Here is a 27739-nt window from a genome sequence, read left to right on the forward strand (position 1 = left end):
CATCAGAGAAGTCCCTGGCTCTTGTTCTTAAAGCAACTTAAAGAATGGAGTTGAACACCTTGCACTGATATTTCCTCTGTACTTTGGACAGTGCCTGCACCTTCTCTCCTGCCCAGAGGAAAGAGCCAGGAAATAGGAAGATTTCCAAGCCAAAGTCTGCAACTTATCCATGGGGCCACAGGATGATGCACATCGCTGACTGGACTCAGGGCCCCTGGAGTCTCCCATGGCCCACAAATGCCTTGAACTAAACATACTGCAGGGATGCTGACATCTATAAACTTATGAGTCTGATGCGGTCTCCACTGCTAACTAACCTCTTGAAGCCTTCTTTTGCTCTTTGTGTTTTTTATTGGAAAGTGGGCAAAATGATAGTGTCTACCTGTCTTAGTCCTAGTCCATTCAGGCTGCTCTAACAGAATATCACAAACAGTAAGGTGGCTTTTAAATGAGACATTTATTTCTCATAGCTCTGGAGGCTGGAAGTCCAAAACTGGGGGATCCAGTATGGTTGGATGAGGGCCCTCTTCTGGGTTGTAGATACCTCAGTATACACTTATGAGGGTAGAAAGGGACAGCAGAAGTGATTTATCAGGAGGCTTCTTACATAAGGCACTAATACCATTCATGAGGGCTGCACCCTCATGACGTAAGCACCTCTCCGAGGCTTCAGCTCCTGACCATCATCTTGCGTGTAGGTTCAGTCACTCAGTCATGTCCGACTCTCTGTGGCTTCGTGGATTGTAGACTGCCAGCCTCCTCTGTCCATGGAATTTTCTAGTCAAGAGTACTGGAGTGGGTTAACACGCCTTCTCCAGGGATTCTTCCCGACCCAGGGATTGAACTCGTGTCTCTTTCATCTCCTGCGCTGGCAAGTGGATTCTTTATCACTGGGGGCTAAGATTTCCACATATGAACTTTGAGGGGACACAGCATTCAGGTCGTAGTACTACCTCAAAGACTGCTTTAGGTTTTCCATGAGGAAATTATAAAGCATTTCAATGCATGTTTGGTTTATGCCAAAACTCAAACTAAATGGTGACTGTCTGTGACTTGCCATTTTTGTGCCCATTTTCTCATTTGGAAAACAGGATAAACAATAAATAACCCTTATACTCTACTTCAGAATGGAGTTTAAATAGGTAATGTTGGGAATTCCCTGGTGATCCAAGGGTTAGGATTCTATGGTTTTACAGCTGTGGGCCTGGGCTCGATCCATGGTTGGGGAACTACAATCCTGCCAGGTTTGCCAAGATAAAAAAAAAAAAAAAAAACTTAAGGTTGAGCCATATGAAATTGTCAATATTTGATCATTTTTGACCTCTACAAATTGCAATTTCTTGTGTGCCAATCTGATGACATGTGGTATGTCAATTCATATCTATAGAGCCTTATAACCAGTTATACATATGAGTGGTTGCTTTGCTTTCTAGTTTCATTGTGAAACACGTCTCAGAAAAATGACAAGATTGCACCTATGGGATTGTTTTTCTCTCTTTGTTTCATTTTATAGTCTTCTTCACCTCTCCCCAGAACTTGCCCATCATCATATTTCACAGAACTCTGGAAGGGCAAGCTCTGTTCATCAGAAACATCCCACTGGAGAGAGTAGATTTGTTATTTTCTGTGTTACGTTGTTAATTGATTTGATAATTGCCTGGGAGACACACACAGACATACACATACACAAAACAAATGTCAGGCCACACACTTTTCTCTAGACAGTAAGATGAAGATGTTTTAGTTATTGGAACGCAGATGTCACCTAGAAGAATAAGAGGAGGTACCGGGAAAAAAAGAGGGGAGTGGAGCCGACAGGGCGGGGGGAGGCAGGCCATCCCTCTTGGTTATCAAGCGAAATGACTCCCCAAATATGACAATAAATCACTGCAGGAATCAATCAGACGGGAGGCCACTGCTCCACGCTGATAATGCATCAATCAATATTTAATGTTTACACTTTAATTAATCCACACATGGGAAGCATTCTTTCAGTGACAAAAATAAAGGGATGAGAAATAAAACACCTTTTATATCAAGGAGTGGTGAGGGCACTGCCTATCTGTGTGGCTTTGATTGGAGCTGTCATTGATCACCTTGAATCTCGCCCGCCTCTGAGTCACATTTGGATAGAAAGCTAATATGGGGGAGGGGTCCAGAGGTGTCAGAATCCGACCAGGCAGACTGTGACTTCGTCGAAACTGTCGCAGACCATGGATTCCTGAGAAGGCAGAACAAAGCCAGGGCAAATACTGGATTCTGCACGCTGGTGACATCTTCTCCCCAGAAAAGATTTCTGTCTGCAGATAGTGATATATAACTCCGGGGGAGGCAGGGTGCTCAGGAAAGATATTTTTCCCTCTGTTTTGAAGAGTCCAAGTGTTGTCCTAGACACACAGATTCCAGTCTCAACCCCAGGACTGTTTTTATAACATTCATAGCCCATTAGCATGCTTTTCACAGTCTGCCCTACCTCTTACAAACATTTAAAAATACTCACACCTCACATTCGTTCTAATTCATATACAGCTGCGTGTGAATCACTTTGACCTGGGGTTGACTAGTTGACCTCATACTATATTTAGGAGACAGTTAATCAAATGTATATTACATTTGGTTTTGTAGATTTCTTTTTATATTTTGGGGCCGATGCATTGGGCCCACATGTCTCGGGGCTCAAGCATTTTGCAGGCCCTTGAAAAGTACATAGGCTGTAGATGTAACTTTAGTTCTATTTGAGAAAATGGCTTGGTAGACAATGCCGGATTTAAAAAGAATTTTTTTATTCATTTGGCTGTGTAAGGTGGTAGTTGCAGCCCTGTGCAGACTCGGTTGCTGTGGTGCACAGGGCCTAGTTGCCCTGTGGCATGTGGATCCCAGTTCCCCAACCAGGGATCAAGCTTGCATCCCTGGCATTGGGAGGCAGTTTTTTAATTTCTGGACCACCAGAGAAGTCCTGAAAATGCTGGATTTTGACCCTAAAAAACCACCATATGCTAAGTTGCTTCAGTCATGTCTGACTCTGCAACTCTGTGGACTGTAGCCCGCCAGGCTCCTCTGTCCACGAGATTCTCCAGGCAAGAATACAGGAGCGGGTTGCCATTTCCTCCTCCAGGGTCCTCCCAGCACAGAGGCTGACCCCGCGTCTCTTGTGTCTTCTGCATCGGCAGGCGAGTTCTTTACCGCTAGTGGCACTGGTCTCTGCAGTGTATTTCTTTGTCTTCTTTTTTTTTTTCCCCTAAATTGCTTCATTTGAGGCCTTCTTTTCCCAGGCTTTAGGGTCCCATTTCTTCTTCCTTTCTGTTTCTGTCCTCAGTGGGTAGGGTTGGTGCAGTGGTTTGTACTGGTTTCACGTTGGGGATGAATTGTGACTGCATTCTAGTGTGAGGAGGTGACTTTATTTTTTTCTTTCACGGGCAAAGCTATGTGTTGCTGTTGTTGTTCAGTCGCTCAGTCGTGTCCGACTCTTTGTGACCCCATGGACTGCAGCACGTTAGGCTTTCCTGTCCTTCACCACCATAGGGTTTCAGAGTCAGACACGACTGAAGCAACTTGGCATATAGTGGTTTTGGAGGGTCAAAATCCAGTTTTGAAGTCTCAAAAATGACTAAGCTTTCCTTTTTGGAACATAGCAGTGAAGGGAGGATGTGCTTGAGTTTGTGTTTAATCACTTAATTGTGTCTGACTCTTTGCAACCCCATGGACTATAGCCCACCAGGCTCTTTGGTCTGTGGGAATTCTTCATGCAAGAATACTGGACTGGGTTGTGATTCCTTCCTTCAGGAGATCTTCCCAACCCAGGGATTGAATCCAGGTCTCCAGCATTGCAGGTGGATTCTTTACTGCCTGAGCTACCAGTGAAGCCCAAGAATACTGGAGTGGGTAGCCTTTCCCTTCATCAGGGGATCTTCCCGACCCAGGAACCAAACTGGGGTCTCCTGCATTGCAGGTAGATTATTTACCAACTGAGCTACCAGAAAAGCCCCAAGTGAGAATACTAGATGTTAAAAAAAGCAGGAGTCTTGGTTTGAGCTCCCCCCAGAAGTATATTTTGAGATAAGATTTTGAGAACAAGTAGTTTATAAGTGAGAAAGGGAAGGAAAAGCAGCAAAAAAAAAAAAAAAGAAAAGAAAGAAAGAAAGAAAAAAGAGGGTTATCAGTGTGGGTAAGAGAGACTTGGTCCCACTGAGAACTTGGAAAGTCAGAGCAGAAGAGTCATTTCAGTTAAACCTTCTGGTAGGAGAGAAAGCTCTATTTATCTTCCAACTCCCTGTCTGCTCTTAAGTGAGGGCTGCTTTTGGAGGGACTCACAGCCCACTACTCCCCACTCCTAAGGCCAGATAAAAGAGACCCTGGGTGGAGAATCAGGTCTTATTGAGAAACCTTCAGCTTACAAAGTGGAACAATGGCAGGATACGGGCACACACCAACTGTGGCCATTCCACCAGGACAGATAAGTAATACCTGACAAGAATTCTGACTGTAAAATGTAAGAACAAAAATTCACATGTTTCAAACCAAAACGTTTCAGTAACTCTGTCAACTTCTCAGTATGTCCAACTCTGTTAAAACTTCTTACAGTTCTAGAAGGCAGCTTGCTCTGCTAGCTGAGCATGGAATGAAGTCATTTAGGGGATGTGTGTGAAAAATATAGAGTCACACTCACACTAACAGAGGCACGATGTGCATATTAGGTGAGGCATGAAGAAACTGAGGATGACAGTTTTCTCTGTCTCTGCTAAGCTTGATGAGCTGGCTTTCAGCAAAGTCAAGTCTTCTATGATGCAATTCCATATCTACTTGCATACTCCACTCCCTAATGTAAGAACCACACTACCCCTCCTATGTCCAACTCAAGCAGGATATATGATAGTGGTTCTTTGTGTAGAATGCATATTACAGTTGTCTAATGCTGACTATATTGATTTAGTTTTTCCTCTTTTAAACTATCTGCTCCTGCACCCCAATCTCCCCTGTGATTTATTCAGTTTCCCTCCTCTGTATCTGTCATTGATTTCAACATGCTTCTCATTTGTTGAATAGAACTTAATTTCAAAAGTCTCCCATTACAGGTCCAGTCTGTTTCTCTGAGTTTGAAAAAATTCTGTTATGAGGTTCTTTAATTTCATATAATAGAGACAAGCTTCCATTAACTTAGGCAAAAAGAAAAGGAATAGGGAAGGGCAGCTGGCTAGACCCAGAGCATCGCTGGTGACCTCAGCCATGACCTAGCTTTCTCAAGAGCAACCACACTGTGGCCAAACTCCAAACACCTGTCCCTGTGCACCTCTACTTAAGAATCAAACTCCTAAGACAGACCCTTTGATTGGCCTTGGTTAGCCTCTGTTCTCTCTCGGTGACCAAGACTGAGTAAGGTGTCATGCTGTCACTTTCCCCAAAGAAAAGATGGATCTATGCCCAGAAGGAGAGGTAAAGTGTTACTGAGTGGACAAGAGCACAAGAAGCCATGATGTCTGCCATTGGTTTTGCACCATTTTATATAAAAGAAAACTTTAACTGAAAATGCGTGCTTTGTTTTATTCCCTCTACTTTTTCTTTTCAATTTTGAAATTAGCATACACACATTCACAAGGATCTTTAAAAGCTCATAGAAGATTAGACGTACAAGAGAGCAAGAGCTGGGAAAGGAAATTGAAATGTTATTTAGCACTGAATACACACCAGGCCCTTTTATATTTATATCTAGAAAGTTCTGTTGTATAAGCTCTTCTTTTCCTAGTAAATTTCTTGACTCCTGAATCTTTTAGAACAAAGATGTACAGTATTTCCCTGTTGAGAATTCTTCTATACTCTCTTTAAATTGTTCAAGAACCTCCTAAGATTACTTTAGGCCAGTGGTTCTCAACCTAGGCCAACTTTGCCCTTTCATTCCCCAAGGATATTTGGCAATGTCTGCAGACCAGTTTGGTCATTACTGGGTGGGGAGAGGGGATAAACTGCTATTGGCATCTAATTAGTAGAGACTACAGATGTATCTACACATTTTACAATGCACATGATTGCCTCCTATTAATGTCCTTAATGCCAAAATTGAGAAGCCACACTTTAACCCAAGGAGGTTGGTTCCAGTACCAACATCAAGCAAAGACAGAATTGATGAGTTAGTCAATAAATTACTGCTAGTACTTATCATTTGTCGGCAAAAGTCCATACAGTCAAAGCTATGGCTTTTCCACTAGTCCTGTACAGATGTAAGAGTTGGACCATAAAGAGTACTGAAGAATCAATGCTGTCAAATTGCAGTGCTGGAAAAGACTCTTGAGAGTCGCTTGGACAGCAAGGAGATCAAATCAGTCAATCCTAAAGGAAATCAATCCTGAATATTCATTGGAATGACTGATGCTGAAGCTCCAATTCTTCAGCCACCTGATGCGAAGACCCTGTTGCTGGGAAAGATTGAAGGGAGGAGGAGAAGGGGACAACAGAGAATGAAATGGTTGGATGGCATCACTGACTCAATGGACCTGAGTTTGAGCAAACTCTGGGAGATAGTGAAGGATAGGCAAGCCTGGTGTGCTGCAGTCCATGGGGTTGCACAAGAGTCAGACATGACTGAGCAACTGAAGTGAACTGAACTGAATACTTATACTTGCTTCTTTGAGTCACTGTTGAAGATGGTCCAGTGCAGTCTGGTAACTATTCATTCTGGTAAGAATCTGTGCTGATACTCAGTGATACCCCATATTGGCTCTTCTAGTTTGCACGTTCATATGTTATTTTCTAAAGTTCAACAACTGAGCCAGGGAGACTGGTCCTGAGTTGCTTCTATTTTAGTCATAGATCGATTCTCTATAGAAGGAAAGGGCTGTGAACTTCAGGGTTTAGCTGTGTTCCTTCCCTGAACTTTGCTTCCTAAAGTAGAATTAATCCTACAGATTTCTACCACAGTTTCATTGCTGATCAGATTTCAGACTCTCCTTGGCCTTTCCCTTTGGCTTCCCTGACTCAATTTTGAGGCTTCATTTTGCTCAATAGGAGCCAGACACCACATTTCCTTGGTTGCTCATGTCTTGGAGTTGGCTGCATGTAGAGAAAGAGCCCAGATAAATTCTACTACCAGCAAGCAAGTGACCTTGAACTTGGCTTTGGTCCACTATTGGCAGGATGATGGGTTGGGTTGGTGAGGGTTTTTTAGAATCAGATCAAGTGTGTATACCATTTTCCTAAGTTTTAATCATGTCTATGAACATATACTCTTATTTACTTAATACTTTCCTTTGAATTGACTCACTAAATTTATTCAATAAAATTTTTTTTTTGAAAAGAAATCTTTATTCACCTTCACAGATGGAGAACCAATTGGCATAAAGGAAGGTGATAGAAGAAAAAAATATAAGGAAAATGAGATAAAAAAAAACTGTTATCAAATTCTAGCTAAATTCTAGAGATTCTGGAGAGGTTGTGGAGAAAAGAGAACACTCTTACACAGTTGGTGGGGATGTAAATTGATACAGCCACTATAGAGAACAGTATGGAAATTTCTTTAAAAGTTAGAAATAAAATTACCACATGACCCATCAATCCCACTAGGGTGTGCAAATACCCTAAGAAAATCATAATTCAAAAAGACATGAGTACCTCAGTGTTCATTGTAGCACTATTGACAATAGCTAGGACATGGAAGCAACCTAAGTCTGTCAACAGATGAATGGATACAGCAGTTGTGGTACATGTACACAATGGAGGTCTTCCCTGGTAGCTCAGCTGGTAAAGAATCTACCTGCAATCCAGGAGACCCCGATTCAATTCCTGAGTTGGGAATACCCGCAGAAGAAGAGATAGGCTACCTACTCTAATGTTCTTGGTCTTCCCTGGTGTTTCAGACAGTAAAGAATCTGCCTGCAATGCCAGAGACCTGGGTTTGATCCTTGGGTTGGGAAGATCCCCTAGAGAAGGGAAAGGCTACCCACTCCAGTATTCTGGTCTGGAGAATTCCATGGACAGAGGAGACTGGCAGGCTGCAGTCCATAAAGTCAGACACACAGAGTGACTTTCACTTTATATACAATAGAATCTTCAGTTCAGTTCAGTTCAGTCACTCAGTCGTGTCCGACTCTTTGCGACCCCATGAACTGCAGCGCGCCAGGCCTCCCTGTCCATCATCAACTCCCGGAATTCACCCAAACTCATATCCATCGAGTCGGTGATGCCATCCAGCCATCTCATCCTCTGTCGTCCCCTTCTCTTCCTGCCCCCATCCCTCCCAGCATCAGAGTCTTTTCCAATGAGTCAACTCTTCGCATGAGGTGGCCAAAGTATTGGAGTTTCAGCTTCAGCTTCAGTCCTTCCAATGAACACCCAGGACTGATCTCCTTCAGGATGGACTGGTTGGATCTCCTTGCAGTCCAAGGGACTCTCAAGAGTCTTCTCCAACACCACACTTCAAAAGCATCAATTCTTCGGCGCTCAGCCTTCTTCACAGTCCAACTCTCACATCCATACATGACCACTGGAAAAACCATAGCCTTGACTAGACGGACCTTTGTTGGCAAGGTAATATCTCTGCTTTTCAATAGGCTATCTAGGTTGGTCATAACTTTCCTTCCAAGGAGTAAGCGTCTTTTAATTTCATGGCTGCAGTCACCATCTGCAGTGATTTTGGAGCCCCCCAAAATAAAGTCTGATATATGTAAAATTTCCACTGTTTCCCATCTATTTCCCATTAAGTGATGGGACCAGATGCCATGATCTTAGTTTCTGAATGTTGAGCTTTAAGCCAACTTTTTCACTCTCCTCTTTCACTTTCATCAAGAGGCTTTTTAGTTCCTCTTCACTTTCTGCCATAAGGGTGGTATCATCTGCATATCTGAGGTTATTAATATTTCTCCCGGCAATCTTGATTCCAGCTTGTGCTTCTTCCAACCCAGCGTTTCTCATTATGTACTCTGCATATAAGTTAAATAAGCAGGGTGACAATATACAACCTTGATGTACTCCTTTTCCTATTTGGAACCAGTCTGTTGTTCCATGTCCAGTTCTAACTGTTGCTTCCTGACCTTACTTAGCTATAAAAAGGAATGAATTTGAGTCAGTTCTAGAGAGGTAGATGAACCTCCTAGATGAACCTGTTATACAAGTGAAGTGAGTCAGAAAGATAAAAATAAATATCATATATTAACACATGCATACAGAATCTAGAAAAATGGTATTGATGAACCTATTTGCAGACATAGAGAACAAACTTGTGGACACAGTAGGAGAGGGAGAGGGTGGGATGAATTGAGAGAGTAGCAATGAAACATATAGATTACCATATGTAAAACAGATAGCTAGCGGAAAATTTCTGTACAGCACTGGGAGCTCAACCCTGTGCTCTGTGACAACCTAGAGGGGTGGGAGGTAGGTGCAAGAGGGAGGGACATATGTATACTTATGCTGATTCACGTTGCTGTAGGGCAGAAACCAACCCAACATTGTAAAGCAATGATCCTTCAATTAAAAAAATCCTAGCTACATTCTGTTGCTTGCTAAGAATTCTGAGCTATAGGTTCACTTGTGGTTTCTAAAAAAAGGGGCCTGGACCAGTGTTAGAGACACCCTAAGACCCATAGAGAACTGTTTTCCTCTACAGCTATTCAGAAGGAATGGATGAGAGCTGAAAATGAGGGCCTGCTGCGCCCTACAGCAGCTCAAGTCAGCTCGTGTATTAAGTACAGCCTGCGCTTTGAGAATTTTGAACTCCATTATCTTTAAGGGCTCTTCTGGCCCTAACCACTGGTTCATCTTCCTTGTCCACATCACAGACCTGCTGAGACACTCTGATGAGAGCATGGGATGAGAGGACTTCCTGAACCATGATGTGCTCCCTGCTCCCTCGACCCCACTGGAACAGGCGTGTCCTCACTTCCTGTAAGTGGGAGAGGTCTGACATGTGGGACAGTGCTCCTGCCTCCATAAAAGCACCTTCCTGTCTGATCCCTAGATGTCTTTGCTTCTTCCATCAGAGATAAGCTCCTTGGCTTAAGGTTTCTAGAGCTTGGCAAATGTGCAAGTTTCCTGGTGGCAGTGGGTACCTTGGACAGTCCATGTATCATTTTACAGCACCTGGGACTGAGTTGATCAGTCCTTTCCTGGGAGGAATGGCAAGTCTCAAGGATGGTTAAGGAGTGTCTTGATGTCAGGCCAAGGTGAGCGAACAAGGAAGCAGAGAAGAGCTCAACCCTCCAGTGTCATGGCTTTGCCAAGGTCCATCCTTGGCTTCTGAGCTCTGTCTTCAGCGTGAATAGAGCTTGGCTTGGACCCCATTTATAATAACTACAGAAGGGCTTGTAACTCCTTAAACCATAAGGAGGATTGGAAATAACTATGGAGGGTTGGAAAGAGAACCTTGCTATTTGGAACTGGTAACATTGTATGAAGACCTACAAGACCTTTTAAACTAACACCCAAAAAAGATGTCCTTTTCATTATAGGGGGCTGGAGTGCAAAAGTAGAAAGTCAAGAAAGCTGGAGTAACAGGCAAATTTGGCAAACACCCTCTTCCAGCAACACAAGAGAAGACTCTACACATGGACATCACCAGATGGTCAACACCGAAATCAGACTGATTACATTCTTTGCAGCCAAAGATGGAGAAGCTCTATATAGTCAGCAAAAATAAGACGAGGAGCTGACTGTGGCTCAGATCATGAACTCCTTATTACCAAATTCAGACTTAAATTGAAGAAAGTAGGGAAAACCACTAGACCATTCAGGTATGACCTAAATCAAATCCCTTATGATTATACAGTGGAAGTGAGAAATAGATTTAAGGGCCTAGATCTGATAGATAGAGTGCCTGATGAGCTATGGAATGAGGTTCATGGCATTGTTCAGGAGACAGGGATCAAGACCATCCCCATGGAAAAGAAATGCAAACAAGCAAAATGGCTGTCTGGGGAGGCCTTACAAATAGCTGTGAAAAGAAGAGAAGCAAAAAGCAAAGGAGAAAAGGAAAGATATAAGCATCTGAATGCAGAGTTCCAAAGAATAGCAAAAAGAGATAAGAAAGCCTTCTTTAGTGATCAATGCAAAGAAATACAGGAAAACAACAGAATGGGAAAGACTAGAGATCTCTTCAAGAAAATTAGAGATACCAAGGGAACATTTCATGCAAAGATGGGCTCAATAAAGGACAGAAATGGTATGGACCTAACAGAAGCAGAAGATGTTAAGAGGAGGTGGCAAGAATACACAGAAGAACTGTACAAAAAAGATCTTCACGACTCAGATAATCATGATGGTGTGATCACTGACCTAGAGCCAGACATTCTGGAATGTGAAGTCAAGTGGGCCTTAGAAAGCATCACTATGAACAAAGCTAGTGGAGGTAATGGAATTCCAGTTGAGCTATTCCAAATCCTGAAAGATGATGCTGTGAAAGTGCTGCACTCAATATGCCAGCAAATTGGGAAAACTCAGCAGTGGCCACAGGACTGGAAAAGGTAAGTTTTCATTCCAATCCCAAAGAAAGGCAATGCCAAAGAATGCTCAAACTACCACACAATTGCACTCATCTCACAGGCTAGTAAAGTAATGCTCAAAATTCTCCAAGCCAGGCTTCAGCAATATGTGAACCGTGAACTTCCTGATGTTCAAGCTGGTTTTAGAAAAGGCAGAGGAACCAGAGATCAAATTGCCAACATCTGCTGGATCATGGAAAAAGCAAGAGAGTTCCAGAAAAACATCTATTTCTGCTTTATTGACTATGCCAAAGCCTTTGACGGTGTGGATCGCAATAAACTGTGGAAAATTCTGAAAGAGATGGGAATACCAGACCACCTGACCTGCCTCTTGAGAAACCTATATGCAGCTCAGGAAGCAACAGTTAGAACTGGACATGGAACAATAGACTGGTTCCAAATAGGAAAAGGAGTACATCAAGGCTGTATATTGTCACCCTGTTTATTTAACTTAGTATGCAGAGTACATCATGAGAAACGCTGGACTGGAAGAAACACAAGCTGGAATCAAGATTGCCGGGAGAAATATCAATAACCTCAGATATGCAGATGACACCGCCCTTATGGCAGAAAGTGAAGAGGAACTCAAAAGCCTCTTGATGAAAGTGAAAGTGGAGAGTGAAAAGTTGGCTTAAAGCTCAACATTCAGGAAAGGAAGATCATGGCATCCAGTCCCATCACTTCATGGCAAATAGATGGGGAAACAATGGAAACGGTGACAGACTTTATTTTCTTGGGCTCCAAAATCACTGCAGATGGTGACTGCAGCCATGAAATTAAAAGATGCTTGCTCCTTGGAAGAAAAGCTATGACGATCCTGGACAGCATATTAAAAAGCAGAGACATTACTTTGCCAACAAAGGTCCATGTACTCAAAGCTATGGTTTTTCCAGTAGTCATGTATGGATGTGAGAGTTGGACCATAAAGAAAGCTGAGCACTGAAGAATTGATGCTTTTGAACTGTGGTGTTGGAGAAGACTCTTGAGAGTCCCTTGGACTGCAAGGAGATCCAACCAGTCCATTCTGAAGGAGATCAGCCCTGGGATTTCTTTGGAAGGAATGATGCTAAAGCTGAAACTCCAGTACTTTGGCCACCTCATGCGAAGAGTTGACTCATTGGAAAAGACTCTGATGCTGGGAGGGATCAGGGGCAGGAGGAGAAGGGGACGACAGAGGATGAGATGGCTGGATGGCATCACTGAGTCAATGGACGTGAGTCTGAGTGAACTCTGGGAGTTGGTGATGGACAGGGAAGCCTGGCTTGCTGCGATTCATGGGGTCACAAAGAGTCAGACACGATTGAGTGACTGAACTAACATTGTATGATGCAGGGAACTCAAACCTGGGGCTCTGTGACAACCGAGGTGGGTGGGATGCGGTCAGAGATGGGAGGGAGGTTCAAGAGAGAGGAGAATATGTATACCTATGGCAGATTCATGTTAATGTATGGCAGAAACCAACACAATACTGTAAAGTAATTGTCCTCCAATTAAAAATAAATTATAAAAAATACAAATAAAACCTCCCCAAGCATGAAGCCTGACACAGAGTAAGTAACTCCCAACTGTTATTATTATTATTACCATTATCCCTGACAAATACCACTTTATCAACCTGGCTCCCTGTTGTCTTTCACAGCACTTGAATAGGGCCTGACCTGTCTAACTCACCTGTGAAAAGAGTAAAAACAACACTTGCCAGCTTTTAAAAATGCTCATCATTTGTCCCAGGCCTTGTGCTAAGTTTATATATGGCGGTTTACTTCATCCCTTCAACACAACAGAGGCTCTTCACTTTAGACTAGAGGAAACTCAGTTTAAGTGGCTTGGCCAAGATGACCATGTGAATAGGCAACTGAGCTAGTATTAAGGTCTAGCTTCCAGCCCAGTTCTTTTCTAGCATTTTCAGAGAAGCAATTTGGTTAGAGTGGGAATCAGATTATGTTTATATTTCTCTAGGACAGTAGTCCCCATGTCTTGGCCTTCTTCTGAATGCCCTATAGCTGAAATTCTCAAGCTACCAAGATCAGGTAAATGACTGAAGAGCAAGAGAGAGAGAGAGAGACAGAGAGAGAGAGACTTCAGTCTCATCCTTGGTTAGAGAGTCAGTATCTTTGGGATGGATACTTGGAATGAGTATTTTGAAGAATTCTCCTGGTGATTTAGCCAGACACAGGAAGCTATGCCCCAAAATCTGTGAGATATTTCACTCTATGAATAGTGAGAAAATGAAAGTCACTCAGTCGTGTCCAGCTCTTTGTGACCCCATGGACTGTATCCAGTCCATGGAATTCTCCATGCCAGAATATTGGAGTGGGTATCCTATCCCTTCTCCAGGGGATCTACCCAACCCAAGAATCAAACCCAGGTCTCCTGCACTGCAGGTGGATTCGTTACCAGCTGAACCACAAGGGAAGCCCAAGGATACTGGAGTGGGTTTCCTATCCCTTCTCCAGGGGATCTTCCCCACCCAGGGATCGAACCTGGGTTGCCTGCACTGCAGGCGAATTTTTTGCCAGCTGAGCTATCAAGGAAGCCCATGAATATGAATAGTGGTGTCTACTAGATGTTGTTTTGAAAGGATATGTTCTTTAATTTGCCAAAGATGAAGTATAGCATTTCAGATAGGAGAAGATTTATATTCTGTAATCCCAATGGGCATTGTTAGACAACCATAATCTTCAACTCCTTTTATTCTTCTTTTTCCCTCCCTCCCTTCCTTTCATTATCTATCTATTAATATTATTAAGGTGTTTTTTTTTTTTGTATAAAGACTGCCAGGATTCCTTTTCTGTCATGGGGTGGGTGTTTGGGTCCTGATGATGAGATATGACTGAATCTTGCATGGGAATTGGTGACATAAGCATGAGAGGTGTCATCACCATTGTCCTTTCCTGCCTGGAAGTGCAGAAGGATGCTCTGCCCTGGGGGCTGAGATGACTGCTGAAGGATGAACTATTAGGCCCATGGCCCCATCCCCTCTAGCCCTTGCTCCCCAAATCTCTGCTGAGAGTAGACCTGACTTGTTCTTCTATTTTTTAGTTCATTGGTCTCACCATTTGACACGTTGAGATGCAACTAGAATTTGCTTCTAGCTGACTTCTTTAAACATAAAGGATTCTTCCCTGAATCCATTTTCAGGATCCACAAACTACTGCCTTTCAGAGGAGGAGACTGATCTATGAGGGAGGTAGTGGAATAAAGAATGGGGCAAGGAGAACCTTTCAAGGTGCTGAGAAGGCAGTGGCAGTGCCTCTTGGCATTCCAGGCTGCTGTTTCTCTCCTTGGATCTGGGCAATCAAAGGCTTGATGCTGCTAGTAAACCCTCTGACCTCTTATTTTCTAGGAAGTCAGACATTCAAATTCCCCTCATTTAGTTTGTACTAGGCACACAGGAGTACGTTAAGGCTGTGTACATTGTCACCTGCTTATTTAACTTATATGCAAAGTACATCATGCAAAATGCCGGGCTGGATGTAGCACAAGCTGGAATCAAGATTGCCGGGAGAAATATCAGTAACCTCAGATGTGCAGATGACACCGCCCTTATGGCAGAAAGTGAAGAGTAACTAAAGAGCCTCTTGATGAAAGTAAGAGGAGAGTGAAAAAAGCTGGTCCCAAACACAACATTCAGAAAATGAAGGCCATGGCATCTGGTCCCATAACTTCATGGCAAATAGATGGAGAAACAATGGGAACAGTGACAGACTTTATTTTCTTGGGCTCCAAAATCACTGCAGTTGATGATTGTAGCCATGAAATTAAAAGACTCTTGTTCCTTGGAAGAAAAGCTATGGCCAACCTAGACAGCATATTAAAAAGCAGAGACTACTTTGCCAACAAAGGTCCATCTAGTCAGTTATGGTTTTTCCAGTAATCATGTATGGATGTGAAAGTTGGACCATAAAGAAAGCTGAGCGCCAAAGAATTGATGCTTTTGAACTGTGGTGTTGGAGACGACTCTTGAGAGGCCCTTGGACAGCAAGGAGATCCAACCAGTTCATCCTAAAGGAAATCAGTCCTGAATATTCATTGGAAGGACTGATGCTGAAGCTGAAACTCCAATGCTTTGGCCACGTGATGTGAAGAACTGACTCATTGGAAAAGACCCTGATGCTATGAAAGATTGAAGGCAGGAGGAGAAGGGGATGACAGAGGATGAGATGGTTGGATAGCATCACTGACTAGATGGACATGAGTTTAAGCATGCTCTGGGAGTTAGTGATGGACAGGGAAGCCCAGCGTGCTGCAGTTCATAGGGTCGCAAAGAGTTGGACACGTCTGAGGGACTGAACGGAACTGAACTGAGCTAAGGCACAGTTTGTCAGTGCGAGTGCTGACTTGTGAATGCACCAGAGAACTTTCATTTTCTTCCCACCAGTTAAAATCTCAGGCCCTTGCCATGACACGTATGCTGTAGTCGAAATTCTGAAACTATGTTCTAAGGTCACCATCCAAACCCATGTAGAGATGCCTTTGCATTCTCTAATGGGCCTGTATCCTTCACCAAATGCATTTCCATTGGTTTCTAATACTTTCAGCGAGCTCCCTTAAACAAGCAGAGAAATAAAATTGTTTCATTTTTAATCTACTATCTAGTTTTGTCTTTCTCTCTGAGAAATCAAATGAGGGAAATGGTAAACCAAAATTATAATTTTGCCTAAAACATTCAGATGTTTTAGTGATGTTTAAGAATTTCTCATAGATACTGAAAGAAAACACTTTGCATATTTACTATAAGATGGTACTTTTAAAGAAGCAGACTCTATCTCTGCATGTTTTATACTATAATAGTTCTAGAATGAGAACAATGAGTTCTAGGAAATGAATGGAAAAAATGGCCAATTCTCTTACTCCAAAAAGGATGACTTTTTTCTTTTGCTAAAAAGAGTCATGCTTTTACCAAAGGAGGAGATTTTGTGGCCCTCAGCATCCCTGGAAAATGCTCTCACATAAATTGACTGTTGCTACAATGTTGGGACAGTTGAGTTAATTCAGGAGTGTGTGTCCAACTATTAGATTGAAACCACCATGTTGGCCAAGGCAAGAATGATGAAAATTAAGCCGTGGTCAAATCTCCTGTGGTTGGCATCAGAATGAGAAGTTGATTGGGTGTCTTGGCCAAAACTAAAAAAAGAGCTAAAATTCTGAAATAAGACCAGAAGTCTCTGAAATAAGACTTTTTTTCCCCCTGTGGTAAGAAAATCTCTGAGAAATAATAGTTTTAAGGTAGAATGTCTTTGAAATTCAAAGGCAAGAAAATCACTGAGCAATTCTTTCCTTTGCTATGATACATTCAGAAAAAACTTGCAGGTTTTACAGAGGGACCCATGATTTTAAATACCAAAGGAGACCTCCTTTGCCCTTTTCTCTTACCCCCGTGACTGTCTGTCAAAGCTGAGGCACCCCATAAATTCCCATCACATGGGCTTCCCCATCAGTAACAGAAAATGGAATTTAGGGTCAGTTTATGGGGTGACATTGTTGTGGCTGACAAATTATTCATGCCAAAAACCTGTTGTGAATGCTGATTGAATGCCATGTACATTCTCTGCAAAGGAGCTCAAAGAGTACCGAATTTAAACTGTTTAAAAGGTTTTGAGAGAGACAGAGTATTGTGTTTAGGTATTCAGCTGCATTAGCCACTTTGAGAGAGTTAATGAATATGTGCACCAAATTTGATTTTCAGAAGGCCAGTTCCATCAAATGGTAAGTGTGCTGGACATAGATGGAGGAACTTGCTTAGTCCAAGGATGGTGTTTAGAGATCACCTAGTAAAACTCACACATTTTCCAGATGGAACTGAGGATCAGAAAGGGGAAGTGACTTGACCAGAGTCATATGGGGGCTGTGGCAGAACTGGAGGTCTTCTGGTTTCCCAGTTTCATGTTTCTTCTGTGTTAATGATCTCATCTATTTGTACACAGGTAAAGGATTCTAAAATCATCATCTATCCATCTATCATACATCTGCTCTGTTCAGTCACTAAATCATGTCAGACTCTTTGCAGCCCCATGGACTGTGGCATAGAAGGCTCCTCTGTCCTTCAGTATCTCTTGGAGTTTGCTTAAATTAAATTCATGTCCATTGAGTCAGTGATGCTATCTAACCATCTAATTCTCTGCCACCCCCTTCTCCTTTTGCCTTCCATCTTTCCTAGCATCAGGGTCTTTTCCAATGAATTGGCTCTTTGCATCAGGTGGCCAAAGTAGTGAAGCTTCAGCATCAGTCCTTTTAACGAATATTCAGGGTTGACTTCCTCCCTTCCATAAAATAACATTTATTAACCTTCTTTTCTCTTTGGGGTATTCTGCTGGATCATGAGGGTACAAGAAGGAAAGATGCTATATTTATCTTCAAGAAATAGGTCAGACAATATGGTACATTGAGTGTTCTTTTGAGGTTTTGTGTTGTTTCCTACTGGAACATAGAGAAGATGTGTTGAAATCTGATTGGACCTAATTGAAGAGGGTGCAAATGAAATATAACACCTGTGCTGAGTCTTGGAGGACAGAGAGTATAAGTTTTTCAACTTTGTTCTTCTTTTTCAAAATTATGTTACCTATTTAAGTTCCTTTGATTCTTCATATAAAAGCGTGGATACTGTACTTAATCTTTTCAAGGACCTAATCTTTGGTTTCGTTGATTTCCTCTATTGTTTTTCTATTCTCTCTTTGATCTATTTCTGCTAATATTTATTATTTTCTTCTTTCTGCTTGTTATGGGTTTAGTTTGCTCTTCTTTTTCTAGTTTCTCAAGATAAAAGTTTAGATTATTGATTTGAGATCTTTCTTCTTTTGTAGTATAGGCATTTATAGATATAAATTTCCCTCTAAGCATTGCTTTAGCTGCATCCCATATTTTGTTATGTTCTTATTTCCATTCACATCAAGGTATTTTCTTTGGACTTGTTTGCGAACCCATTATTCAGTTGGGAGAGTGTTGTGTAATTTCCACACATTTATAACATCTTCTAATTTCTTTTTCTTACTGATTTATAATTTTATTTCATGTTTAGAGAATATAGCTGGTGTGATTTTAATTCTTTTAAATTTATTGAAATTTGTTTTGTGACCTAACATATGGTCCTATGCTGGAGAATGTTCCATGTGTACTTGAAAAAATGTATATTCTGTTGTTCATGGTGGAGTATTCTATAGATGTCTACAGGGTTTAGTATTTTATAGTGCTATTCAAGTCTTATTTTTTTTGTTTGTTTGTTTATCTTCTTCCTAATTGTTCTATCCATTATATAAACTGAGTATCTAAGTTTCAGCTTTATGGTTGATTGCCTACTTTTCCTTCAGTTCTGTTAGTTTTTGCTTAATAAATTTTCGGGCACTGGTACATCTTTTTGTTGAACCTTTACATACCATTACAACATGTCCTTTTTATGTCCAAGCACAAGGCTCTTTGAAGCTTTGAATGATGCTTTCACTGGAAATTTTATCTTAATGCACAAGTACTGTTCATGATCTTCAGTGCTAATAACTTACTATGTTGCTTTTTGAACCAATCATTTAAAGACTTGTGTACAACAACACTTAGAACTCACTCTTGTAAAGTCATACCCCCAGGAAGAATGACCAAATCTGTTTTAAATATTTTTGTCCTCTTTCTTTATTGATTCTGTCAGGTGATCTCTGTTAGCATCCCAAACCAGCTGGCTGAGGTTATTTCAGGCTTACTTGTTTTCCCGAAATAGTACTGTTTGTTCAAAATAAAGTATTTGAGAGAGCCTTTTACAATATGAGAGACTTCAGGCCAACTTAAAATATAATCCACTCCCTCTTATTGAAGAAATAATTTGGGGGGAAAATAAGCTTGCCTGATAGTCAAGCATATACAGTCTGTAGCTATCTATGCTGGCATTTTGATTCTATTTCATAAAGTGGCTCAGCGGATCACACATAATGTCCTATCCACTTCTTTACCTCTGGCTCTCTGGTGCTTTGAAAGTTGTTCCTTACAGGGCACTGGGCCTTACCAATGTGGACTCTTGGGGAGTAGTATGTGGGTTCCAGCTGCTCGGGATGCAACTTGGTGTGTCTAGGCCTCAGGAGAGTCTTGACTCAGCCTGCTGATCTGTTTCCATCCAGACTCTGCCAGATAACTAATAGGCTTGGTCAGTTAAGTAGGAAGCTCAGGAAACAAGAGAGCATAGCTCTGTTTTCCATAAAAAACAATTTTCTTCAGGACACCAGAGGGATGAGGATCATTCAAGGCCAGCATCACAATTCCTGGGTTCATTGCCACTGACTTGAACCCCTCAACAAAGGGCATTCTCAGAGTCACGTGTTTAGGAGGAAAGTCTATCTGTACAGCCAAACCTACGCACATATCCTACATCTACAACAGTGCGTGGTGTTCTTCATGGAGTCCTAGAAAATCTCAAGGCTAGAAGGACCCAAGACATTCTCTTATAACAGAACCAAGGGATGGGAGAAGGAATGGGTTGGAAGTTTGGGATTAGCAGAGGCAAGCTATTATTATATAAGGGATGGATAAACAACAAGGGCTACTGTATATCACAGGGAACTATATTCAATATCCTGTAATAAACCATAATGGAAAAGAATATGAAGAAGAATCTATATCTATATCAAAATCACTTAGCTGTACACAAGAAACTAACACACCATTGTAAATTAACTATATTTCAATAAAACAAATTAAAAAAGAAAAACACACAGTCAAAGGATCCTTCTATTTCATTCACATATAACTGTGTTTCAGCCCAAAGACATTGGCTTATTTCTCAATGTGTGTATCCAAATGTAGCTGAAAAATGCACATTTTGAAAAACCAGATCATTTGGCTTTAAACTATCCATTGAAAGTAAGAGTACCAGTGAGGCTGTCAGCTATGCACTCTGTTCAGGGTTTACTGTTTATTGACCCCTCTTGTTCTGTTCCCACCTCCCTCTTACCCCCAACCATTGTTCTCCCTTTTAAAGAGATCAAATGAAGAAATGAATAGGCTTTGCCTGGATTAAGGAAAAAGGAATAAGAAAACAAGGCTCAAAGAGATGTGATACATGTCTTTCAACACTTAGGAGCCTGTGAGATCTAGGCTTAGTTTGAGTGATCACAGAGATAAAACTGAAGCTATTAGAAATTGTGGGGGTATAGAACTGTTCTAGAAGAGCTTTCTATTTGCTGAGAGGGTTCAAAGAAATAATGGCCTGCTCTGGGAAGTAATACGACTTTTGCTTCTGGAGACAGTAAAATATGACCTTGATGATCAGTCATTAACTTTTCATATTTTAGCAATATATATTTGGAACCCTACTGTTCTGGATTCTGTTATAGGATCTGGGGAAATAGCTGTGAACAACAGCAGCAGGGTACTTGCTCTCATGGAGCTTCTGTTTTAGTGGGGTGGAGGATGCAGACCATAAACAAGGAAACCAAATATTTAAAAAATCAGAGATTGTGATTCCTGTTAAGAAGGACATAGGCTGCTATGGTAGGGAATGAATCCTGACATCCATCATTTCCAGGGTGGTTTAGATGGAAATTGGACATCACCTTGGACATTGATTTCTTTACAATTCTGGGAAAGTGATTCTATGACAGTAATGATTGCTTTGCTGCCCAGGAATTCAAGATAATCCAGGACTTTTTGGGTTTGGTTACCTGGAAACCAGTGGAGTGTAATATAGGGCTCGAAAAATCAGCCCTTGACCCAGCAATGCCAGCTCCCTGAATCTTGTTTGCTGTTGATTTTTAGTCCAGTTTGAACTTTACTGTTTTCGGCCAAAGGTCATTGTGTTGATTTTTTTTTTTTTAGCAGAGAGACCTCAGATTAAAAGAATTGGCTTGATGTCTAGATTTCTTTTAAAAACCACCTTCTGAGGTCTGTCCCAGACACAGGCTCTCCACATGACGCTGGAGGGGCAAGGATAAGGACAGTTCATCCTATTCACCTTCTCTGTGACCGACTGAGATCTTTTTTAAAATTAATTAATGTATTTGTTTGCTCTTGTTTGCACTGGGTCTTTGTTGCTGTGCGCGGGCTGTCTCTAGTGGTGAGCAAGGGCCACTCTTCATTGTGGTTCTCACTGGGCTTCTCACTGCATGTGTGGGGGCTTCTCTTGTGGAACGTGGGCTTTAGGCACTCAGGCTTCAGTAGCTGCAGCACGCGGGCTCAGTAGTGGCACATGACGGGCTTGGTGCTTGGAGGCATGCGAAATCTTCTTGGAGCAGAGATTGAACCCACATCCCCTGCTTTGGCAGGCAGATCCTTATCCACTGTACTACCAGGGGAGTCCCTGGATTTTTTTTTTTTTAAGCCAACATTTAAAATTGGGATGCTGGGTTTTACTCAAAAACCCAGATTTCTGATTTTTCTTGCAAAAGCTGAAGATCTGTCAGAAATGCCCACATTCCCACATGGAGTCATCAGCTGGAGACACAGAGCAACAGCCTTCTTTAGATGAGTTGTGGGTTCTCTGTTTCACCCTGGTTACTATTCAGCCCAGCTCACTCATTTCTGAGACATGCTTGGCTCAACACTGAGTTGGTGACATCAGAGGCACTCCACAGGGAGTTGCCCATACACAGAAATCCCATAGTAACCATTGCATTGAATGGAATCCAAAGCAATTTAAGAACAGATTTTGATACTGGAAGAATTGTTTCCTTTCTTAAAAGCATTAAAAATAAGTCGAGAAAAAAAGAAAAAGAAAAAATTCTGTGTTCTCGATCAGATCTGTGCAAATTTTAACAATCTTAAACATATTCTTCCAGATAAAAATATCTGAATGTCTCATCTTAATCATTATCTTGCGGATTTGCACTTAGCATGTAATCCAGAAACCCTAGAGAACAATCTTAATCCCTTTGGCAAAGTTCTTTAGGGTGTTGATGCCCTAAAGATGTGAAACTTTCCAAATATCTTCTCAGGTGATGGAAAGGAGGAGATTCTTTATACTTGAGAAAATGTATTTCTTTGACATAGAGGATACCCTTAGACTTTGGACTCTTGTCCTTCATCCTTTGGCTTTGGCAACTGAGATAAAAAGGATGGCTTTTGGGAGTTCCCAATGCCTCTCTGATAAAGAGTGAATTGCTTAAGAGACAAAGTGTGATTCCCAGAGGCTGAATACCATTGATAACAACAATAACAATAGTAATAATAATTTTTTTTTTAAAGCAGCTCCATTTCTTGAGTATTTACCAACACTTAGAACTTGTTCTTAGAAAGCCCTGTTTATTACCTCCCTGACTTCTTTACAACCCGCCTATGGACTCAGGTCTACTGTTATTCCCATCTTACAGATGAACTGACACTGAGCGGCTCGGTGGCTTGTTTGGGGCTTCATAGCTAATATGTTTAAGCTAGGATCCAGCTCTGGTCTCCAGAGCCCAAGTGTTTCACCATTATTTGAAAAAAAAGAGCAAACAGTTGCAGAAGCAGAATCTACCCATCTGAAGTTCTCTTTCTATACATTATTTGGAACAGATGAAGCCTCCTAACTCCCAGCTTTCTAGATTTGCGCAGCCCAATATGGTAGCCACTAGCCCTGTGTGACTATTTAAATGTAAGATGGCTATGATCATATAAAATTAAAACTTCACTGCTCAGTCACAGTGACCACATTTCAAAGAGTTCAAAAGCCGCATATGTCTCAAAAACCCACGGTACTGAGCCCTGAAGACAGAGAACGTTTCCATCTTCGCAGAAAGCTCTTTTGGCCACACTGTTGTTGATGAAGAAATCAAGACTCAAAGAGGCAAATTGACTTGTCTAAGACACACAGCAAGACCCAAGATTTGAAAAGTGCCTATTACACTGCCACGCCTTAGTCCTTTCCTTGATCCTCTGCTGCCAACCTCCTACACATCTGTCTTGTGTGTGTGTGTGTGTGTGTGTGCAACAAGACTTTATCAACAGCAAGCAGTAGACGTTTTATTTCATCTGTGCATCACACTCCAGCTGCCCAATCCTTACTCCCTTCCAGGGCTGAGCACACAGATGGGCCTTTACAAGTCTTAAGCACATAGTAGGATCTTCACAACCACTCTCTCCTTTCTTTCCTAGTCTCCACTTTCAAAATGACAGTGGGAGTTCTGGTAAGCATCAGGCCTCAAGTTTTAAGTAAGATGTGTTATTCTAATTTTTTTTTTGCACTGGCAATCTTATTGCATAAAGCAGAAAGATGGTTTTTATTTGAAAATCTCGAAGGACTAGTATGTTTAGTGAGAGGAGAGGGGCTGAGGGGACCTGTAATGTTTACCTTTCTCGAGGTGAGAGGTGGGTAGGGTGTGTGGACACCCGAGCCTTCAGGACCTGGGCTCTAGCTCTGTCTTATAAGAATCTTAACCAGAGGTTTGGTTAGGTGTATAGACCCTGGAGACTGCAAGATCTGGGCTGCTGCTCCAGCTTCAGCAGGTAACAGCTGTGTAAGCTTGGACAATTTATGCAACCTTTTTGAGCCTGCATTTCATAGTTTGTAAAGTGGAGTCTGACCTCCTAAGATCAGGAAGCATCTTTGTGATAACTCATGTAAAAGACCAGTAAGTACTCTGACCCATTACCTGACATACACAGTTGTTTTAACTGCCTCATTGTAAATGAGTTATTTACCATTTATCACCCTCACTGGACTGAAGGTTTCTCAAGGGCAGGGCCCATGTCCATCTCATTCACTGCTGTACAGAGTACAATTCTCAGTCCTGGAGTTTATGTTCAATAAATATCTGTAGTGAAAGAATATTTCAGTCTCAGGAAAAGTCTGTGTTAATAAGGAGACTTAAAAGTTTATCCCTCTCAGATGCAAAATCTCAGCTGTAACAGTTTTGTCAGGCAGTTGTCTGACCACTACTTGAATGCCTCCAGTGACAAGAAGCTCATTCCCTACGAATGGCTTTTTTTTCAGTTTGGACCCCACTATTGGGCTGGAGGGCAATCACATATGTCCAGCGAATCACAGACATAAAATGTCACATTCTTCAAGTGTATCTGGCTGTGTTGTGCAGCCACCCATCTCAGCCTAAGTAGAAACAAGGCCGTACAAAGTGAGTCTCCAGACAGCTCTGTGGAGTTTCATGCCTATCATTGGGGGTGGGGAGAGAGGTGGAAAAACGAACCTAGAGAATCTGGCTATAAAACACATTACCTGCATTTATGGTCCTTGTGCCCCAAGGCCTGGGATAAAGTGAAGAAGGAAAAACATTCCACTCTGGCTCTCAGTGACCCCTAAAAGAAACCCCCCGTGGAGTCATTTAGGATAGTAATTTAAGTATAAACTCAAGCCTGCGTTCCTAACCTTCCCTCCATAAACTCAGAAGCCTCACGATGATCGGTACCAAATTGCTTGAAAATGTGGCCCAGAACCCTTCCAGATGAGGGCTGGGCTCAGAGAAATAAAAAGTTAAGGGCATGTTGCTATGGCATTAAAATCAAGGGAGTATGCACGAATCTCAAACTGTGCACAGAAAATATGTTCTTTTTGTGTGCCCTGACCATGAAAGGCTAAGCCAGCAAAAGTCATTAAAATGTCAGAGAGGGAACTGGGTGGGAAAAAATAATGCATGTTTAAAAGTAAATATGTAGCCCTGTGACAACTGTGTTCCCTGAAAAACTAAAGATGATGCAAAGAAAGAAAAAAGAATTGGGAATAAAGAGGAAGTCAAAGAGAAGGGGCTGCATGGTTCCTTCCTACCCCAATTTGAGGAAATGGCATGATCATCCATTCATTTGCTTCAACTTAGTCCCTTAGAGTCATCTCTGATTCTTTCCTTTCTTTAGTTCCCTGCATCTAATCAACCAGCAAATTCCGAGTCCCAACTTAGCTCTAAAATATTAGGTTGAACCGTATGAAGTTGCCAATAATAGAGCTTCTTTGACCTACAAAAAGGTAATTGCCTACGACTCAACCTAATTAAATCTTGAATCAGCCCTTTTTTTCTATCACCGCCGCCACCGCCCTGGTCCAAGACACCATAATCACTTCCCTGGTCTATGCCTTAGTGTCCAATTGTCTTCCTTTTTCTACTCTAGTTTTCTTCTAGTCCTTTATTCTTTACTTTATATATCAAAGTGGACCATGTCAATCTCCTGCTTAATATATTGGGTGGGTCAAAAAGTTCCTTTGCTCTTTAAGAATAAAAGACACGTTTTTCATTTTCATCAAGAACTTTATGGAACAACTTATTCACGGTTTTGTTCCACTACCTTTTGCCTTTTTTAAGGCAACTTCATAATTCTACCTTCCCAAAACTTTTTATCTTTTTGGGCAAAGAACTGTTCCAAGTGCCTTTTATAGTCTTCCACAGAATGGAAATTTTTCCTATTAAGGAGAACTTGGTAAAGACTGAAATAAATGGTAATTCAAAGGTGTAATGTCTGGTGAATATGGCAGATAAATTCTGCCAGCCAAGCTGTAACAGTTTTTGCCTGTTTATCAAAGAAACATGTGGTCTTATATAATCCTGATGGAAGATTATACATTTTCTGTATAATCTAATTCTGGATACTTTTCTTCGAGTACTGGTTTCAGTTGGTCTAATTGGGGGTAGTATGTTTGGAGAAGGCAATGGCACCCCACTCCAGTACTTTTGCCTGGAAAATCCCATGGACGGAGGAGCCTGGTAGGCTGCAATCCATGGGGTTGCTAAGAGTCAGACACGACTGAGCGACTTCGCTTTCACTTTTCACTTTCATGCATTGGAGAAGGAAATGGCAACCCACTCCAGTGTTCTTGCCTGGAGAATCCCAGGGACGGGGGAGCCTGGTGGCTGCCGTCTATGGGGTCACACAGAGTCGGACACGACTGAAGTGACTTAGCATAGCATAGCATAGCATGTTTTGGAGTTAATCATTTGATTTTCTGGAAGGAGCTCCTAATAGAGGATTATGAGCTTCCAATCCCACCATATACACAGCATCACCTTCTTTGGATGAAGACTAGCCTTTGGTGTGGCTGGTTGTGCTTCATTTCTCTTGCCCTATGATCGCTTTCATTCCACATTACTGTGCCGTATCCATTTTTCATCACTTGTCACAATTGTCTTAAAAATGAAAAATTTTCATTATATTTCAGTGAGAATTGCGCACAGATATATGATCAAGAAAGATTTTCTTTTGTTAATTTATGAGGAACCCAACCATCAAAGCAATTAACATAACCAAGATGGTGCAAATATTTTTCAGTGCTAGATTTGGATATTTTGAGTATGCTGGCTATCTCCCGTGTGGTATATTTATTGTTCTCAACTAACATCTCGATTTGATTGCTATCAACTTTAGCTGATCTGCCTGACTGTGGAGCATCGTCCAGCAAGAAATCTCTAGCATGAAACTTCTCAAACCACATTTGACATGTTCAGTCAGTCACAGCACCTTCTCCATACCCTGCACAACTCATTTTTATGACTTTAAGTTGCATTTTTAGCTTTCTTAGAATAATAAAGCATAATATGCTGAAAATACTGCTTTTCTCCCCTTCCACCTTCAGTATTCAAATAGCTACACAAAAATTCACCAATTTTGATAAATTTTTAAAAAATGCACTCTGATATTGCTGCTGTCATAGTATTTAATACAATTTAACAAAATTGTTTCAAATGAAGTTAAAAACAATAAAGCACTACTAGAATCAACTTATGGGGAAAAAAACCAAAAAACAATGTTTTGGGCAACCCAATTCTTCAGTGATAAATTTGACAAAGACATGGTCTCTCGGACAGTAAAGAATCTGCCTGCGAGGCAGGGGGCCTGGATTTGATCACTGGGTTGGGAAGATCCCCTGGAGAATGGAATGACTACCCACTCCAATATACTTGCCTGGAGAATTCCATGGACAGACGTACCTGGCAGGGTACAGTCCATGTGGTCCCAGAGAATCAAACACAAGTGAGTGACTAACACTGGTCAGTGGTCTTCTGTACACTGAAAACTACCAAGTGTTCTGTAAAGAAATGTGAAAGTTCTATGTAAATAGAGAGGTGCACCATGCTCCTGGGTCAGAAGTCTCAATATTCTTTTCTAATTGGATCTATAGATCTAGATTTAAAGCAACTCCAGTCAAAATCCAGTAGGCTTTTGTCTTATAAAATTGACAAGCTGATTTTAAAATTCATGTGGGAATGCAAAGGACCTGGAATAGCCAAAATAACGTTGCAAAAGCAGTTCTAAGAGGGAAGTCCATAACAGTCCAGGCCTACCTCCAGAAAGAAGAAAGATTTCAAATTAAAAAAATCTAACTTCACACCTAAAAGTGTGAAAAAGAACAAAGCCCACCGTTAGTTGAAGGAAGAAAATAATAAATA

The 27739-nt window shown here is 41.5% G+C and overlaps 1 protein-coding gene across 6 annotated transcripts in view; it reads left to right on the plus strand.

Moving 5' to 3' along the window:
- LOC101906490 (uncharacterized) overlaps positions 1-27739 on the plus strand; it is a 102857-nt gene that overhangs the window by 42034 nt on the left and 33084 nt on the right. For 2 of the 6 annotated variants that reach the window (XR_009491300.1, XR_238312.5), the window contains one exon: positions 92-18809. The exons of 3 other annotated variants lie outside the window; for them this stretch is intronic. The gene's annotated coding sequence lies outside the window, so the exon portion shown is untranslated. Of the gene's footprint in view, positions 1-91; positions 18810-27739 lie in introns of those variants that run through there. One more of the 6 variants, XR_009491299.1, reaches the window with a different exon arrangement.

The sequence above is a fragment of the Bos taurus genome, chromosome 18, assembly GCF_002263795.3.
Source record: "Bos taurus isolate L1 Dominette 01449 registration number 42190680 breed Hereford chromosome 18, ARS-UCD2.0, whole genome shotgun sequence".
NCBI classification, from domain to species: Eukaryota; Metazoa; Chordata; class Mammalia; order Artiodactyla; family Bovidae; genus Bos; species Bos taurus.